Raw genomic sequence first — 20563 nt, 5'->3', positions numbered from 1 at the left:
TTGCAAGCAGAGTAAATGTTGGTATCTTTTTTGGTGTCAGAATTTCAAAACTATTGTTCGACTTGTTTCACCCATCTTTGCCAAATTTATTTGTACATATAACATCTTTTTTCAATATAGATCCCTAGTAGTATCCCAAGGTAAAATATTACAAGGAAAACCAGGACAGGACATGCTAATGTAATTATAATGTGTGCAAATTTAGACAAGAATGAAGTGTTAGGGCCACACTCGACATGTGAGGGATTTATAGTTTATATTTATATTTATAGTTTATGTCACAATGGCAACCAGAAGATCAGGTAGAATAATTATCAGGTGGAATTCTCTAAATCAAATAATATGAAACAATTCTTCAACTTGGGAAAGACTAACTTTGCACTGTTGAATATGTGCATGTATATGCATGTGTGTATAGCACATGCTGTGTAACAGTTGTGGCGAACCTCTGCACGCAGGTTGAAGCGAGAATGAAGAGCTCTTTCTGTGGGCACTTGAGCCAAGTCACCCCAGTTGCCAAGCACTGGATAACAGTTTTTTTTCTGAGCTAAGACATCAGTATTCAAGTTTAATTTTTGGCACTTTGCAATAAATAAGTGAATTTTGAGTTGCAGTTTAGACATTTTGTCTCTAAAAGGTTTGCCATCATTGCTATATAATATGAAAATAAAAAATCTGAGATATAGGTAAGTCCAAAAGAACTGTGTTACAATTTAAACTCTCATTCACTAAGGAATCTGTGCAAGTCCTAATCAGAAACATTATAAAATAATGTCTATTTTTTTTTTGCTTTCATCTCTTTTTCATCATCTAGATAGGGTCTGACAATTTTCCTTCGTGTCCTTCATAATTATCATTTTTAAATCAATCTTTGAAAATGATCTGTTAATTCTATGGATTTCAATATTGGTATTATAAAATCCTTTTTTTTGTTTAAAGAAATATAAAAGAAACATAGGGAAACATATATCCATATACATACATGTACATGAACACAGAGAAAGATTAATTAGTATATGTTTTTGAGCTTATTAAATTTATTTTAACAATTATTGAAATTAAATGTAGGACATTTCAAATAATTCTATCTAGAGATGATAATGAATAAGCATATCTGGTATATAAAATTATTTTCCATATTTCACATATGTTCTGTAATTTGACAAAGGACAAAAGTAACAGAATTTGAATTCTCCTCTGAAAGTGTATACTGCAACTATGTTTTAGCAACTGGACATCTTTTTCTTTTTCGGTTTTGGGGACTGGACCCCAGATCTCATGCTTTGCAGTACTATCATCGGTGCTTCTTTAACTTCCATTTCTAACTCTTCAGCCTGCATTTGCCCAGTGCTGCAGCAATGGGAAGGTTTTTACATGCTTTATTTTTTATAAGAATTATAATTTTCACATGTGGTTCCAGCTGGAAGCTCATCTCATATATTCGCTACCATGGGTGATGAGATTCCCAGGAACCACTATATTACAAGCTCTTTGATAGCAGCAGCCACAGGAGACAGTATTTTATCTATTAGATCCACAGTCTCCAAAAACTATGTCAATATAGTGTTTTGCTTTAAGAAGACAAGTCACAACGTTTGGTTCATAAATACTTAATCAGTTTGTAAAAGCCTTATTTGTAGACTCCAACTTGGAAATTAAGTATTTTGTATATGATTTCTTTTGTAGTTTTGACACCCTGGTTACCTAATATACCTTTTAAACTCTGATAACATTTACTGTACACAACAAATATCTGTTTCAAGAACATTGTAGGATGTTTCACAAAAGTAAATGCTCACATAATGACTACTGAGAAAAAATGTAGACAAAACAAAATAAATATGCAGAGGAAAATTGATAAGTGATACCTTATATTCCTTTGACTTTATTTTTGACTGGCCCCTTAATTAAAGAAAGAAAGAATATTGTCTTATGGGTTGTGTCAGTTCACATAATCTTCTATGTATTAATTCATTTAACCACACAAAATACTTCTGTGCTGATGTTTGAACAGCCAAGGGACACTGTACCTTTCAAGTACATTCCAGTCTAATAGCAAAGCATATATGGGAGAGGCTTATTGCAAACATCAGACCACAGCTTTCACTTGGTCTTCTTAAAGTCGGTCTTTTAGCTCCCTTTCCCCGCTAAGGTATATACATGTCCTGCATCCTCTGTATGCACATGGTAAGTTAGGAAAAATTTCTTCAGGATCTATGTCATTTTTTAAAAATCAGGATTCTGCTCTCACTCATAATGTATGATCCAGACACCTGCCAGAATGCATCTGAAGATATATTTTTGTTTTGTTTTGTTTTGTTTCCCAGTACCGGGAATCAAACTCACGACCTTGCGCTTGCCAGGCAGGCGCTGTGCCGCTGAGCTAAATCCCCAGCCTACTATGTGTTTGTTTTGACTAAGATAAAAATTTCAAATACAAAATGGAGGGAATGACTACCCAGGCTTCCATTAAGTGGTCATAAAATAGTTTATAAAAGTAGCCAGTGCTCTGTGGCCTCCTTAATGGGGGAGTGTTAATTTGGGAAATGGAGGAATTTCCAGGTGCTTTGATAATGCTCTGAGGTTGTTTTCCAAAGTTCTCAGCAACACTTTTGCCCCTTTGATCTTTTCCTTTGTTTCCAGATTTTTTTAACTACTGCGCGTGGGCGCAGGAATGTTTGTAGGAGCAGTCAAAGCAAACAGAAACTGTATTTCTTAGGAAAAATGCATAACGAGGCTTGTGGGAGCTTCAGCAGAGTGGCTGAAATGATCTTAAAGAAAAGCAAAATCGTTCTAGAATCGCCTGGGTGTGAAAGATGAGATTAACACGAGGATCATAAAGAAATCAATCTCCAAATTGCCACTGGGTTGCTAAATAGCGGAGAGAAGTGAGATGAAGAATTAAGAAGCGAAGGAGTCAGAGGAGGGTTGAACCGAAGGAAAAGGCATGAAATGATTTTGCCAGAGGCTGCTGACGATTCGCGTTGGAACAGCAGGGGGAGCTATGGTACTGTAGTTGTCACGTCGCCGTTTCTATGGAGAGAAGTTTCAGATTTATGGTTCCAGCAAAAAGGACATGTTAGTGATTCTTACTTCTGTAATAAACAACCTAGCTACAGACACTGGGATGAGCTTTAATGATCTGTATCTTCTACTGAAGCCAAGAGCGTGATCAGCATACCCTTGGCTTTGAAAAGACTTGGTCTGCACGGCGGAGAGTTTTGAATGAGTTTCCCTCCAGCCAGAGTTTTTCCTCCAAAATTTATGAGTTTGGATTTTGAAAGAAGTCATCCTTATCTTTGGTTAATTGAAGAAGGAATGTGAGACACAGATAGGAGAATATGTGCAAAGTGTCCAGTAGCAAAGTAGGACTTGCGAGAAATGTTTCAAAGCGGAGTACCAGACCAGAAGCGTTTCATTTAGTCTTTTATAAAAGTAGATTTTATTCTTTTAACTACTTCAGCTGAGAAAGATGTGAAAGACAAGTGACATGACAGGTGAATGCACGCGCATAAACTCTTTCATGAGAACTAGCTAGTTTCTTAGCCATGTAGGCTGCTCTGGCTTCTAATTTTATAGAGCTGGCCAGGCTCAGGCGGAGTAAACTGAACTTTTGTCTTATAGACCCATCATAGTTTAAAAGTCCCTGGACCCCAAGAAAACTGCCTGTTTCCTTTTAAAGCTACTTCAACATGACTAAAGAATCAGAGCCCAGTATGCGGAAGCCCATGGCAGCATTCTTTCTGCCTCTTCCCCAGTGAACTCCCCCTGAATTGAACTGAATATTCTACTTGAGACTATTGTGTTCATTTGCTAGGGAGAGGGGCTTGAACAACAGAAACTGATTTTGTCATAGACCCAGGGAGTCCAAAACAATGTTGTAGCTGTCATCCGCAGGACTGTGCTCTTGCTAAAAGTCCAAATAAGGCTCTTTCTTCTTTGCTGCTAGTTTAGGATGGAGTTCACGATACTTGCCATGGCTTGGTTTGAGGGTGCCTTGCTCCAGTAGTTGCTTCATCTCGGCCTCACCCTGTTTTCAGTGTGGCAGTGTCCTCTTTCCCTACTATTATAAAAACAGTCACTGGATTTCAGAACCACCTAATTTTATCTTCAAAGACCCGATTTTCATAAAGTCATAAGTCATAAATCTGAGGTTCTAGATAGACATGAATTTGGGGGGGATGAGACTCACCAAAGGCACATATTAAAAGGTAAAGAGTATTGTTACCAGTTTTAACTGAAAAACAAGACAAGATTTACAAGTCAAATCGTAATTATCATGAGGATTCTAAGAATTAGTGAGTATGTACTTGGAAAAGCGAACACAAATATGGCCCCAGTAAAAGCTATTTACTAATGCAGGTGAAATCGAACTAAAGCTAGTTGCTACCCCCATAAGCTGACTAACAAACTCAGCCAACAATGAGTTTGTTTAGATAAGTGCATCATGATTGCATAATTCAAACTGTCCCAGAGTATTATATAAGTAGGTGGTTTTTTCTGTTAATAAATCTGCATTCCAACATTACCATACATTGGTGGTATAATATAGATTAATTATTTACTTTCTAGGACATTGTTCCTTCATTTTCAAGACTGAATACACATGAGCTCTTTGGAATTATTAAATCTATAGGGGCAAAGGATAGAGTAGGGGACCCCACAAATTTAATTTACTTGCTCTCAGTTTTGAATAACTCAACTTCTTTCTCCCATTAGAAGCTAATTGCTACTTAAAGGGTGTATAAATAGATGCTGATTATATAATGAAAATACCGGGGATTTTTCAGGCATTGTCATAATTCGGATTTATCCTGAAAGGTGGCATAGAAATCATGAAAACAGATTCTCTTATGAAGGATATACCCAATATCTACTTTTTCCCATGTTCCTGAATACCCTGCTCACTGACCAGTTCAGTTATTTGATAAATACTTATTCAAAAGCTAAAACTTTTAGTACCGTACTTGGCATGCATTTACTTATTTATTTCTTCAACAAAAATGGACTATATGGTTATTATGTGCCAATACTGTGCTGAACAGGGGCCGTGCTCTCCTGAGGGTCAAGGAAAAGGATTTTATTAAACAAATACTCACACAGATGTAGCTCCACAGATATGCAAAGAATGTTAAAAAGAGAAGAAAATGTGTTTTAGGAGTCAACATTTTTACCTCATCAGAAAAAGTGAAACTGGCTAGAAAGCTGAACAGTAAAAGGAATTAACTATAAAAAAATAAATGAATAAACAATAAAAAAAAATAAATGAAGGAATTAACTAGGAAAAGGAGGTGAAGACATTATAAGTGAAAGGGAGAGAATGTATAAAGATCCAGTGACAGAAAAGAGCCTATGGAAATGATATTATATTTAAAAAAAAAAACTTTCAAAAGGTACAGTTACTGCAGGAAAAACAATGAAAGTGTGGGAAGACTGGACAGAGAAGTAAGACTATGGGGAGTCCTACAGGTGAGGTTAAGACATTTTATTTTGAACAGATTAATAACAATAAAGATTTTTAAGCAGTAGAATAAAATGTTTAAATATGGCAGTCGTAATGTCGTTCTTGTTTGAATTGCATTGGAGCCGGGCAATGTGAGCAAATGAATCTAAGAGACTACTGAAAATGGCCGAATGAGTAGCTTGGACTGAAGCGACGTAAGAGCATAAGAGCCATAGGACTGGATATGAACAGAGAGGTAATCTAAATGAGCCAAAGATTTCTGCTGTGTGGAAATGCGGAGATGATACTGTCATTTACTAAAAGAACATTGGACAGGGATGAGTTGAGCCATGTTGAGTAGAAGGTGCCTTTGAGACATCCTAGAGGAGATGTCACATGAGTAGTTGGGTAGGCAGACCTATGGGTTCAGAAGAGGTTAATTTGATTAAGATTGGTTTTTCTGGCAACAAGTAGGGGAGAAGGGGATATAGCTGGGGATGTTGCTCAGTGGCACAGTGCCTGCCTAGCAAGTGTGAGGTCCTGAGTTTGATTCCTGGTACCCCCACCAAAAGGGGGGTAATCTAAGTATTAAAATGAAGATGTATCACCATTAGCTATGCCTTAAATAATGTCATCTATATTTGAAATTCAAAATTGTGATTTAAAAGTCTGAAAGAATTTTACCTTTTGAAATACTAATACTTGAATAACAGAAAAATCAATTTCAAATAAATAAATAGATGGATTGAAATTTCCCTTTACAGCTCTGACATTTTCTACTTGGACTAACTTGTGAATTCAGTTATCTCAAGTCAATTTCCTCGGTATGTATTTATCACTGCCCATTCTACCAGGCACTGGCAGGGCAAGGATGAATGAAATAGCTTCCTGTCAGTTCCCAGAGGTTGGAGCTCATGATTCCACAGATATAAGTGGGATAATAAAACCAGGGAAGTGCTAAACAGTATGTGTGAAGGAATCTATAATTCTATGCAGTATGAGTGGCACTGTGTGCTGTTTTAATGGATTATGCAGGAGAGATCAGGGAATATGTATAAAGGAAGTAGAAGTTGAACTATGGAGATTGAGTAGAAAAAAGCCAATCATAAAGGAGACAGGAAGAACTGCAGGTGTGTATTCAAAGGCCTAGAATCAAGACCATGATGCCTTCTAGAAAAATAAAACCAATCTGAAATGACATGAGTGCGCTGAATACTTCACTTCAACAAGTGGTTAGAGGCTACGTCACAAATGTCCAGTTATACTCTTGCTTTGGCCACCGAAGAGTTGGCAAAGAGATTTCTGCCAAATATATAATTGGAGTAATGCATTAAATGAAAATTTTAAAAACTCCTTTATAGTGAGTCAACATTCCTGGATATCCTGCACATTGACATAGAGAATAAATGGATCTTTCTGAGTGAAGAATTTGCTTTAATCTTGATGTGCTATCAAAATAGCACATTATTTGTAAATTATATGACAACCTCTTCTAACTCTTGAGAATTTCCTTTTTTCTTTAGAGCTGCAAACCTGCTATAGAATTTGTTGATTGACATTTTTAAGTGACATACCTCCTCCTCAAAGTGAGGAAGTCTTGCTGGTGATGAGGGCCAGCACATGATGTGACATTTCATTATGATATTAGCCATGCTCCATGTTAAATTTCTATACTTATTCACATTCAACTTTAGGGTCCCATGAACAACACCAGCCTGTTATCTGATGGGCAGAATGATGAGTGGTGAAAGTTTAGTCTGGAAGATTTCCACCTATTTGAAGTGCAAATAGCATTTGAAAATAGTCGTGATCAAATTAGTTAGTTTTTATGTATTGATCAGGCATACTTGAAACTAGATTTTCCTATCCGATACATTTTATTTGCTTCTAAGCAGAGATCAGAAATCTTTCCCAGTCAGCTGTGTACTTCCCCAACCTACAGCCATTAGCACTGATAATTAAATAACTGGTATTTGTAAGAAGCATTAAGACAAAGACTTTTAAAGAAAAATAATAGTTTGAAAAAAAATATATATATAGGCTAGTTCCATTGCTGATTTTCTCCTTCCTTAAAATTAAATGAATTCTTCATTTGCTATTATAAACTAAATATTTCCTTTGAGTCCAATTAGCATTGCTGAAAGAAAAAGCAAATCAAGGCCCTGTTCAGCATGCATCAATGTAATGGAAAATCAGGTCTTTTATTCTGACTTTAATAACTGCAGCTTGATTAGAGGCAAAGAAAAGGCTATGAAGGGAGAAGGGAAAGCAGAAGGACTGCCAGATTAGTTCTATAAGAATTCTCAACCTGTCTGCTCTCTGGCTCACTATTCAAATGCTAATTGAGCCTTTTAGTAAACAGAATGGGTAATCACGGAAGACAAAAACAGACACAGAAAACAAATGAAATATCATACCTTATCCAAAACAGCATGGCATTTTCCTGATAAGCATTGGAAGACTTAAAAACTTAAGTCCTTGGGTCTTATTTTTTTTCCTGGGAAGATTAAATTAATATAATAAAATAAATATTACATAATCAAATAAAAAATGACAAAGAACCGCTTTGTTTCAACAATGAAACCAGTCATGTTATAATTAGATAAGAGGATTTATATTCACAGCCACAAACATGAAAGTAGACCATGAGGCTGGATAAAGGCAAGTTTTAAATTCTTAAAAATTAATTACATGGCATTATTCTTATCAGTACACAGAATGCATTAATTATACAATTAATAAAAAGATGAAAGGGATTTTTTTTTGGCAATTGTAATGCACATAGGGACATTTCATTTTGTACCCAGAATTGTCCTTCAGGCATTTCTGTAATCTTCTTACTAGGCAATGTCAAGACCCTAAACCAGTTAGTAGGAATATTGAATGGAGTGGGTCTTTATGTTAGTGCTTAGACACATTCCAGAAAGGTTGTGGATTTCCATGTAATTGGGATCTAAGGTGTAATAGGTTTAATTTGAGGTCCTCTTTAAAAGAACAGCAGGAAAAGGCATTGTCAGCAATGTGTAATAGCCAGAAAGAAGTAGCAGCTCACTCTTACACAATGGGCTTCCTTAAGGATGAAAAAGTGATTATCTTACTACAACAGCCATCTCTCTGAGTGCCTCCATCATCGGCGTAGCAAGAAAAATGCCTTGTGTGTGCTACCACTTTATCCTTGAAAATATTTTCAAGCTATAAATAACATTCATGAAGCAGAGATGTGGAAGTGAAAAGACAGCTGGCTATCAGGAGCAAAGCCACAGGCCAAATCCATTTCAGCAAACTCCAAGGGATTGTCCAAATTTTCTTGCTGTCTTGCAATTGTGTTTTATCAACTGTTACTTGGAGTAAATAGGCTATCAGCCAAGGCTAGGAAATCTGTTTTTATTATATACAAATCGTCGATGTAATGTGCAACAGAACGGCCCTGTCATGCTGCAACACTATTTGACTCGGCTGGCCCCATGTGTCAGCAAGCACGCTATGACTTTTCTCTCAAAGGAATATCACTGGCTACTCTAACATCAGGGAGTGAACTCTTCCTAAAGTTGCAGAAGTCGCCTTCAGAAAGAACCAGCCCAGACGTTGACAACTTTGGAGAAAAGCGGGAACCATATCCAGACTGTGATAGCAATGAGTGAGGAAGGGAAAAGGGCCTCAGAATACTACTTAGGATCTGGTCAGTATTGCTGTCTAGGCTATCTCAGTCATAGGCTGTTCCTCCTCCATTATGGTCACCTTCCCCCTTCTTTGATTTCAATAATTAGGATAAAATAAGATGAAAATACAACTTTAAGCTCCTGTCCATTAAATTAGATTACATATGCTAAAACTAATGTAGAAAAATCTGGAGTTATATAGCTCATTCACAATTGCAAAAAGCCCCATCCACCACTGTAATTGCTTTTCTATCTGTCTCTGTCTGTTTCTCTCCTTTTCCTCTCCTCTCTCTCTGTCTCTCTTTCTCTCTCTTCATCCATTCTTTGCCTTTTCTATACCCTGTCATCTTGTTATTTTCTGTTTTCTGTCCCTGGGCATGTCAACTTTCCAAGGTTAATGATGAGGCACCTTGGAGAAGTGGTGTTTGTTTAGCTTAGGGTAATGTTTTAACTGTCTTTCTGAATGTGGCAATCTCATTGCTTCTAAAACAAAACCCATCTGCAATCTGAACCTGCATTCCATATTAACACCTCGGACACATTTCTGCAGTGTTTTTTGTCAACCTGTCCTGGTTGAAAAATTATATGTGAGACAGGAGCTGGCAAACACTGAAATCAGTTTGATAGGTTCAAGCTTTGAAAATCCCATTTCTCCCAGCCTTGTTATCAAATTGATGTGTTGTGGCATCTTGTCCTTCCCGAGTTCTCTGAATTCCTCACTGACTAAGAAAAGGTACTGTATTTAGCCGCAGTTTGTTTATGATTCTTTTGGAATTGTAAATTTGGATTTTAGCCACATTCATTTATGGGGAAACTTCCCATTCTATAACGTTAGGTAGCAAAATTTTCCCTTAAATTTTAAGACATTCTTAGTTAATATGGATGCAATTTTCTCACAGTGTCTAAGTTATTTTCCCCATTATCACAGAATTAATTTAACTTTTTTTTGAGACATGGTCTCACTATGCAATTCAAGCTGGCTTTGAACTCACTTTGTAGCCCAGGCTGGTCTCGAACTCACAAGGGTCCTCCTGCCTCAGACTGCCAGGTGCTGGGATTACAGGCGTGCGCCACCACACCCGGCAAGCAGAATTAATTTAAAAGGCATGAGAGCTGTCCTTTGGGTACACGGTTGATTTTTACTGCCCACCCATTTTGAAGGTAGGTAAAATGGCTATGACTTGCTTTGGCTAAGAACCACTGGACCACACGAGTCATGCTGCTTTTCTGCTAAAGTTTACAAATCAGAGATAAATTTACTACATTCTCTTCTCTTACTAAGAAATTTGTGGACACTTTCAAAGCAGAGCTGCCAGCATAGATCTCTGAGTAAAATTTTTTTTTTTTTTTTTTTTTTTGTCTTTTTGAGACAGGGTCTCGCTATGCAGTTCAGGCTGGCCCTGAGCTCACTTTGCAGCCCTGGCTGGTCTCAGACTTGCAGCTATCCTCCTGCCTAAGCCTCCTGAGTGCTGGGATTACAGGCGTGCACCACCACTCCCGGCTAAATCTCTGAGTAAAGATCCACAGCATAGCCCCTTACACACTTTTACTGAGAATGGGAGAGAAATATACCTTAATGGGTTGAATCTGATTTGAGACCAGTTTCTAGAACATAATTCAAAATATCCTGACTAATATACTGCCAAAGACTGATCCTACATTAGAATAACTGCACATTCTAAGAGATCTTCTAGAATGCATTGGGGAAAATATTCATATCCTCACAGGTTCAGGGAAGACCAGTAAGAGGAGAGATTTCATTATTACCAAGCATTGTGCTAAAAGTTCCCTGATTATTGTTGCCTTCAGCACAAGAGGAAGCATTGCAATCCAAATTTAATGTCTGACTTCTCAGAGTCCATGTATTCATGGCTTAGTATCTGGCTTTTTTAAAGAGGTACGAATTTGATTTTAAGAACAAAAGAAATATTCACCATCACTCTTCTTTTATAACAATTTAATACTGTCATTTTTGACAGGTTTAAAGAAAACATTTGAAGCTACTGCTACTTGGTGAAGTATATATCCAAAATGATTATTAGAAGACAGAAGAAATAAGCTTCTTTGGTTTTCAGTGATAACATGCTGAGAAGACAAAGTAATCATCCTTATAAATATGCTTGTTTAAGGTCATTATAGAAATTTTGTTACTCTTATTTCAAATACTAGACTTTGAGAGCTAAAAATTATCCTATCATATCTGAACACATAGAAGCAGTTACTGGTTAAGGATCCAGTGGTTACTTCTTTTCAAAGTTATGTATGCTACATTTGATTATCATAACTTCTAATTCTCAAATTAAGCTTTTATTTTATCCTGTGTTTTAGTTTTGGGTTCTCGTTCAGGGTATATGCATCTGTATATTCAAAAATATGTGTATATGCATGTGTGAAATACACAAGATTCTTCCCTCACTTTAAGACAATTCATACAAAGATCTACATTTTCGTATAACCAAATCAGAAGGCAATGCTTCAAGGAATTATTAAGTGTATTCCTCAATGCTGCAATATTGGCTATATCTTTGAGAATGGGCATTTGAAGAAAACCTATAACCTTCTCTTTTTTATAAATAAGTACACATATATAGATCGTTCAAGGGCAAAATACATAGAAGATTGATTTCCCAGTCTCGTTCTGTATTGGAGAAGTGCCCTTCCCAGGAACTCAAAATAAATTGCACAAGCATTTTATCATGAGATGGTAGGCTGGCATGGGAGAAGTTTAATATAAACTATTTCATCCAGATTGTTGATCCAATCAAGATAAAGCTGAGTAACTTTGATTTTTGCTATTCAAACTGTGGAAAAATTTAAATGTATGTAAGATCCATTTAGACTTCGTCCATTCTTCTGGATAAAGGTTTTATGAATGCTGCTCAGTGAATCCATTTTATAAGCCTGTATATTATCTATAAAACATTTCCATTTATAATTTTTTCCAGCATCCAGCATGGCATAACATACTTTTTCCATGAGCCAAGGAGATTGAAAAACACTTACAAAAATACAAGGGAAAATACAGGGGATGCCCAGAACAGTGAAATCTCAGAGTGAAACTATAATGATACATTCAGGCCATTACATAATTATCCAAACCCACAGAATGTACTGCAAGAATAATTCTTAAAGTAAACTTTGGGTGACTACAAGGGGTCAGTGTAAGTTAATCAGTTCCAACAATTGTACTAGCCTAGTGGGAGATCCTTGATAATGGGGTGACTATGCATATTTGGGAGCAGACAATCTGAAGCATTTTTCCTTCTTCCCCTATGTTCTGCCATTGCTTGTTCACTCTGTGGTGTCACAGAGATCCTGTCATGATTAACTTCCAGCTTTTCCAGGACTACTTCTTGTATTTCCCAATGTGATATATGAACACTGTATTCTAATTTAATGGCACGGTGGGATTTTCTGTCCCTATTCACATTATTTTCTTAGCATAGCTTCACACATTTTCCAACATAATGGGAAAACTTAATTATCTCTTTATTTGTAATATGTAAACATGAAGAAACTCAATAATTTGATGAAGGAATGAATGAGTGAAAGCTGATATCTTAGTAAAACAATTTAGCTGACAATTAATTAGCTATGGTAGGACAGTGGGAAATCAATAAGGTAGAACAGGATCCATACCACACAAAGCCAAAAACTAATATAATAAATATATATACTTCAAACTCCTAAGAAACTTAGTTGAAATTTGTATTAAATAAAATAATTTCGTGAGCTTTCATTCTTTTAATTGAAATTTTTGAGAAACAAACAAAACAAAAAGTACAAAGAAACATCTAGCAAAATTCCATGTAACTACAATCATGCCTAATGAGTGGTTATACTTTTTGTATCTGTTTTGTTTTCTTTTTCAAAATAAAAAATTTTATCTTCTGAGTGTGATCCCCAAATTTCATGTCAGGCATTTCATTCCCATAGCGTGAGTGTGGGAAGGTGAGGCCTTCAAAATTGTCTATATTGTGAGCATTCCACCATGATGAACAGGTTAATGCCGTTATAAAAGGTCTTCAGGACAAGAGTTTGGTTTTTTTCTGCCCCTTTCATCTCTTCTGCCCTGTGAAGACATAGCATTACTTCCCTCTGGAAGAGGATATAACAACTTGACAACTCATTGTTTTTCCATAGTGTCTTACCATAGTCAACTGCAATTAAAATATATCTTGCCAAGCTATCAGTATTCACTCATTCATGCATTCCTTCATTCATTCATTCAGTCAGTCAGTTATGAGACCAGACTCTCACCAGACGCTGAACCTACTGGAAATTTGATCTTGGACCCCTAGGCTCCAGAACTGTGAAGAATAAATTTCTGCTCTTTAAAACTTTCTTCATCTCAGATATTTTGTGATGACAGAGCTAATGGACAGGAATATTAAAATCTTTTATCACTACCAAAATTCAAGGCCTCTTTCATGAAGCGCTAGCATGTTTCTTTATTATTTCTGTCCCCTGCTAGGTTTTCCAATGTTTTTGAAAGCTAATAACTGATGCCCGTCTCCAGCCTTTAGCAGAAGACCAGCCAAATAAATTTTCAAAGCTGAGTGTGACACACAAACCTGGGACTCAGATGAGGTAAAGAAATCAATCTCCTCTTCCCATAAAACTGTTGCTCCAACCTAAGGCTGAAAGGCAACCTTCAGCAGGGTTTGCAGCCTCCATGACCGACCTACTTTATCTCCTTCAAGTGTGAGTGAGGCCGCCTACTACACGCACTGAGCTACTGCATGCCCAGCGTAGGGATGGCTGACATTTCATTTATGGCACCAATAAAGAGAACAGAGAAAAGTAATTGTTATCAGAGTAGATTTTATGCACATAGCAGCAATTCAGCAGCATATCACCCCATTATGGGATGGACCCAATATGGAGTTTAACACTCTGTGTTGGCCATCTTGAGATGCTTAATAATTTTACCTTTGAAAGCGTGTTTTGTAATAAGTCCAGTGAGACCGTGAAACATATAGCTGAAATCTAGGACCTTCAGCTCACAAGCATATGAGTCCTTGAAGCATGTGAGTCCTTGAAGCATATGCATAGTAACCCACCTCAAGCCTCGAAGAACCCTGGCCATTCCTGATACCCCCACCCACACTCAGTGGTTCCCTGGAAATGACAGCTTGCTGGTAACCTTGGAATGGGAAATTCTAAGACCTTCCCTGGACTCTGTTCCAGAGGAGGCTTAGGGGAGGGCATCAAAAAGCTAAGATCTTTGATTGTTTTTTCAAAACTATGGTTTTGTCTCTGTCATGTTTAATAAACAAAATCCAATAACGAAAGCTCATAGTTCTTTTAAGCTTCACTCTTCTCCAGAAAAGTCCTTCTTTTTTCTTTAATTTTTATTTTAAAGAATTAAAAAAATAATAAAAATGATACAGAACTTCAAAACAAAATGATAGGAAATCGACAATGGTTGTTATGTTGCGTATTGTTATCTTCAAAGTGGTTGCTCAGATTACCAGGCACAGACATGTAAGACTGATCAAACAATATAAACACTAGCTGTTCCTTTCAGTGAACTAGCAGAAATTAGTAGTACCTTTCACAGGGAAACTTCCAAGCCCAACTATTTTCTGTTCTCTTAGTCTTCATCTTTTATTTTTCAACTCAGTATTAATTACTTTATGCTACTATCATGCTACATCAAATTTGTGTCTACTACAACCCTAACCACCACTTCCTGTGTCTTAGAACAATTTTCTAATAGCTTTAAAAATATTGTTTAATTTTCATAATAATCTTTTAAAGCATGACATCAAGCCTATTTTTTAGATGATAAAAACAAAGCGCTAAAAGATTATGTCATTTGCCTCAGGTTACACAGAATTTCAGTTCAGGGAATCTAGCTTCAGAGCTCTCTCTCATCATCCCTTAAAATACTTCCCTCAAAGTGTTCTTCACTGGCCTATAACCAATAATCAAGGAGTCTATTTTTATTTCACAAAACGTTACTTTCTAAACTTTTTTTTTAACACTGCTGAGCACCTCATCAATTTTGGATGTTTGTTTCTGCCTTCTTGAGAAGCGTGCTTTTGTGTTCAACTGTTTTACAACCCGTTACTCAGCTGCTATATCCAGCCAATTTGTCCCTTAAATATTAGTGTCCTTAGAGTATCATTAGTCAGCCCTCTACATCTGCTCTACAAAATTACTAGAACAATATCTTGTGTAAAAGCCATTCCCTTTCCTGAAGTGCCCTAACAGATTCTTTGGATTAAACATTCATTATCTATTGTTTTTACTGACTCACTGACTGCTTGTGACCGGTTGTTACAATCTGTGTCATCGCTCCCAGTTGCAATTTCCTTAATCTGGTTGACTTGTGGGCTCATCACATCAGCTGACTTTATTGCCAAATATGCATGCTTAAATCTGTTGGCTTTTTAATTGAGCTTCCTTTTAACTGAATATTCAATCAACTTTTGAGCTTTTCCTTCTCCTGGAATTAATGTCATTAAAAATCAGAATTTCCTTATGTTTTTCTGTTACTTTTAATTTGTGTGTATGTGTATACATGTGTACCTTATGCATGAGTTTTCAATTGCACATTTATCTGTCTTCTTTGATCTAGCAATGAACTTCTAAAGCAGCATCTGAGAGGGTGGAAATATTTATGTCTGTAGCACCTATAGTTCAGAGCCCTTTACACAGTGGGTATTCAATAAACACTGAGTTACTGGAGGAAGATATTAGAACATATTTTTCTCAGGTTTTTATGAAATAAGTGAAATGCAGTTATTTAGAATCAGTCCTATATAGACAGTTAGTTAGCTAAGTTTATCACCTCAATGCAATTAAAATTTAAAAATATATTAGATAAGTAGATAGTAAAATAGTATATCTTTGTTTGCCTTTTAGTTTTATAAATTACAACATATAGTGGTTCTAACACATGATTTAAGATCAGAATAAAGTGTTGAACCTTTAGGGCAATTTAGTTGTTACTAAAAAATGAATCCTTATTTGTCAAGCAGAAAAACTAGCAAACCGAAAGGAAATGGTTTTCACTGTAATGGAAGAATTTCAGTCACTATTAGTGCTGTTATAACTTAGATAACATGAACCAAGACTTGCAAATTTGCTCGTAAACAAAAGTGTAAATAGGCAAAGTTCACCTCTATAATCTCTCTTTTATTTTTGTTCCTTCTGGATTTTTTTTCCCTTTTTGTTTTTATACCTCCTTGGTCATCATGTTGACTTTTTAAAAGTTTATCAGTAAAATTTATATATACAGAATGACCACCTTCATCAGAGGGAACTTGTAACTGTGTATGATATATCTTAATTCTTTTTTTTCCCCATTCCTCTCTCCTACCTTCAACCCATCATCCCCTACGTCTTTACAACTAGGATCTCATCTCACAAACACAAAAACATTTGCACAGCAAAAGAAATCTGCAGAGTGAAAAGACAACCCTGAGAATGGGGAAAAAATCTTACAAGTTGTTCTTCAGACAAAGATCTAATGTGTAGAACATATGAATAATTGAAAAGTATCAGGGCCCCCAAATTTAAAGACCCAATCCAAAAATGGGCATCTACAATGAATAGACATTTTTACAGGAAGCACAAAGAGCAAATAAAAATATGAAAAATTGTTCAACACCACTGATCATTTGAGAGATGCAAATTAAAACAACGTTGAGATTTCACTTTACTCCAGAAAGAACGGCTGTCATCAAGGAATCAACTAATAATTGTGGAAGCAACCCAAATATCCATTCACTGAGAAATGGATTAAAAAACTGAGGTACTTTTACATAATGGAATATTACTCAGCTATAAAGACAAACTTGAGGCTTTTACAGGTAAATGGTCACAAATAGAGACCATACTCATAAATGAAATATACCAGACCTCCATGTGTAAGCAGCATATTGTCTCACTACTGTAAGAACCTGCAAGAGTGAATAAAAATTAGGATGTATGATAGACATCGTGAAATGAAAGGAAAATGCTCAAAAGTAAAGAGCAACTGGGGTGAGGGAACAGAGAAAAGAAAGAAGGGGAAATTATGTATATATGTGTACACAGGGTAGCTAACATAGTTTACTACTAACTTCTATCACTTTACTGAAAGGAACAGTTAATGATTAATTATTTGATCAATCTTATACGTCTCTATTTGTTTTCCTGACAAATCACTTTGAAGATATCAATATGTAATACAACAACCATTGCTGATTTCCTACATTTTCTCTGTAATTCAGTATTGCTTGTATTGTTCTTATGCTACTTTGTAAATGGATGTCTGTTTGTTAATATGCTTTCCTTCTTTTATTTTTAAAATAAATTTTAAGAAATGGAAAAAAAAAGAAATCAACTAATAACAAATGCTGAGCAGTGTGTGGGGGAAAACGAATCCTTTTTCACTGTTGGTGGGAGTGTAGAATGGTGCAACCACTATGGAAATTAGTGTGGGGATTCTACCAAAAACTAGGACTGAAGGTCCCATTTAACCCAACTATTCCCATTCTTGGTATTTTCCCAAACAAACTGAAAGTATCATACCATAGCAATACATATGCACCCACATTCATAGCAGCACAGTTTGTAATAGCTAACTCTTGTAAACAACCAAATGCTCATCAACTTATGAATGTTCACTCTGAATTATCCAGCCCCTTCAGCTTTCTTAGCTGACTGCTGTCTTACCTGGGCATTCTTAGCCTCATCTAAAAATTGTCTTTTCTTTATCTCCCTAGAAGACAGTGTGCTTATATGCAAAGGGGCAGAAGCGTATAGTTTAAAAAATGTAAATTGAAGATATCCTGCCCATTAGTTTTTCTATCTTTGGTAAGTTACTTTCTAAATTTGTTTTCATACAACACTATTGCATGGGATTATCAGGTGAATACATTAAGAAACTAAGGCAGCAGAATGCAGAGTGGGGAGATGGATGTCTGTTGGCATTGTAACTGGCATGTGATCCTGATCATCTGTGAAATAGGGAGATTGCTCACTACTTAAAAGGTTACATTAATGTTCAATAAGATAATGCATAACATATGCCTGTTCCAGAGTATGATATATGATCATTCGAATAAGGATTTACTGTCAAGGAATACAGTTCTTTATTTCTCCAAATCATTCCCTATCATAGGACTTGTAATAAATTATGTAAGTGGGTTAAGTAACAATACTTTTTATTCATTTCTGTAATTGTAGTGAAACAAAAGGCATAAACTAGAATGCTGAATATTACAATGACTGATTTCTCATCCAAGGAAATCAGCATGGATACTATGGGCAAATACAACAAGGGTGAGCCCTGGGGACTCCAACACTTTGAAGTTCAGGACATCATATGTGAGCAACACAGGAGCAAAGGAAAAATTGTCAGGGACATGTGAGAGTGTGCAGTGGAAGGCAAATGGAGGGAGAAGAAGAGAGTGCGTGGATGTATAAGTGGGGCGGTTCAGTCAATATGTGGAAGACATTAACTTATTTCCTTGATTCTGAAAGCTTTCCTCCATTCATGTTCATTACTCTGTACCAGTGTAAAACGATGAAACCCATGCTCGTTAGGGAATCTAGCAGTTGAGTTACTTCTACAAATCGCATAAGCTATGGATTTCAGCAGCCTTAAATATGTTCTTCTGTTCACCTGCCTCCTCCCCTTAACCCTTATTTATGACATTTCCCTCTCTATAAGATAGTGTCAAATTGCTCTATTTCAGCCAATTACAATTTGTGGGCAAAACAGGTTTTAAGCTTGTCCCTAGTCCCATTATTCATGGCAAGTAGAAGGTTTGCACCAAAATTGTCAGTTTGGATAAAAACTGAAGAGCAGCCCATCTAATTGGGATGCTTATAAATGGAAACCTGGTCAACCATGTGGAAACATTTCCTTTGAAAACTTGAAGGTACTGATAAACACCATCAAAATAGGTAAACTTCAAGTGTGAGCTAAGTTTCAGGTTGTTAGGGAGAAAATATGCAATACAGTGATGCTTCTAACACTATTCCCCACTTAGCTTTCAGTGATTTCCTGCTTTTAGATAATAGATTGCTGAACTCCTGGGGAAATAACAAGTTTTCTAAAACATAAATGGCAGATAATGGCAAAGAACTCAGCCACATCCAGTTTTACCATTCAGATAAACATCACAAGTGAAATTTGTTGGAAAAGAGTAATTTGTCTATATTCTAAATTTATGTCATATTTTTGTAACTGATTTCAAGTCTTCTCAAAATAGGTAGAAAAAAGATGTTTTGCACCATATAAGCTAATCTGGTTTATTAGTTATAAACTATTTATAGCATGCGGAGCTGAAAGGAACTGTAATTGTATCTTTATATTGTTGATTCGCACTAATTCATCTTTATAAATTTTCCTTTTCAGAAAGAATTCTGCTGTAATTATAGACTATCACACTGTTCACCTGGTCCTATTTATTATATGCACTGCCTTTTTATAGAGATTATCATACTTATCCTTAGCAAAATTAATTTCTTTGAAGACCTTCCTCTTTTTTCCCATTGTTTATCCCTTTATGCATTTAGGAAATTCATCAAGAATTTGTTAACATAGTTTAAAAATATCAAGATCTGATGTTTGCACAGCTATTACATTCTCTTAAACCTGTTGTTGAAATGTAAAAAAAAAAACTTGTTGAATTTTCAGTCACAGTTTCAGGTTTGAAAATGTGCAGAGAAGTGGTGTAGTGGCTAAGTGTACAGACTGTAAAGCCAGCTGCTTGGTTTCGAATCCTTTCTCTGCTCCTTACTAACTATGACATCATGAGCAAGCTATTTAGCATTTCTGCTTATTTTCATCATTGATAAAATGAGATTAATAATAGCTTCTACTTTATACCATTCTTAGGAAGACTATATTGATTAATCTCTACTAAGCTTTTGAAAGATTATAGAATACACTAAGTGCTATATAAATGCACGAACAATAAGGGAATGTAGTTAATTTCATTAATAATATCATCATGTAATATAAGTATGGAATCAATTTACTCTATCTGGCATATATTTATGAATGAATCACAAATCCAGGGAAAAGCCACATATCATTATTATGCTGATTACAGTTGTAATAATATGACATAAGTAGTCCTGGACAGTCCGTATAAGTCTGTATGTGACTTTCTATTCAATTAGTACAGACTCAACTGAAAAACACAGGGTATCAAAAATGTCTCTAAAATAAAAATTCGGAAGTATGACAATTATTGATTTTTAAAAATAAGAAAAATCCAAAACATTCATTAAAAATTAATAACTTCAATTTAATTATCTACTCAGTGCAAAGATATTGAAGATTTTATGTTTCACATAGTGAATTATCATAATAAATAGAAATTCTAACAGAAAGATAAAAATTATTTTTAACACCAGGGCTGGTGATTTAGCTCAGCAGCACAGTGCCTGACCGGCAAGGCAAGGTCGTGAGTTCAATCCCTGGTACCAAAAAAATAACACCAAAAGAAAA

The sequence above is a fragment of the Chinchilla lanigera genome, unplaced genomic scaffold (assembly GCF_000276665.1).
Source record: "Chinchilla lanigera isolate Chin_1 unplaced genomic scaffold, ChiLan1.0 scaffold00007, whole genome shotgun sequence".
In the NCBI taxonomy this organism is placed as follows: Eukaryota; Metazoa; Chordata; class Mammalia; order Rodentia; family Chinchillidae; genus Chinchilla; species Chinchilla lanigera.
The sequence above is the reverse complement of the archived record's forward strand: the minus strand, read 5'-3'. Positions refer to the sequence as shown.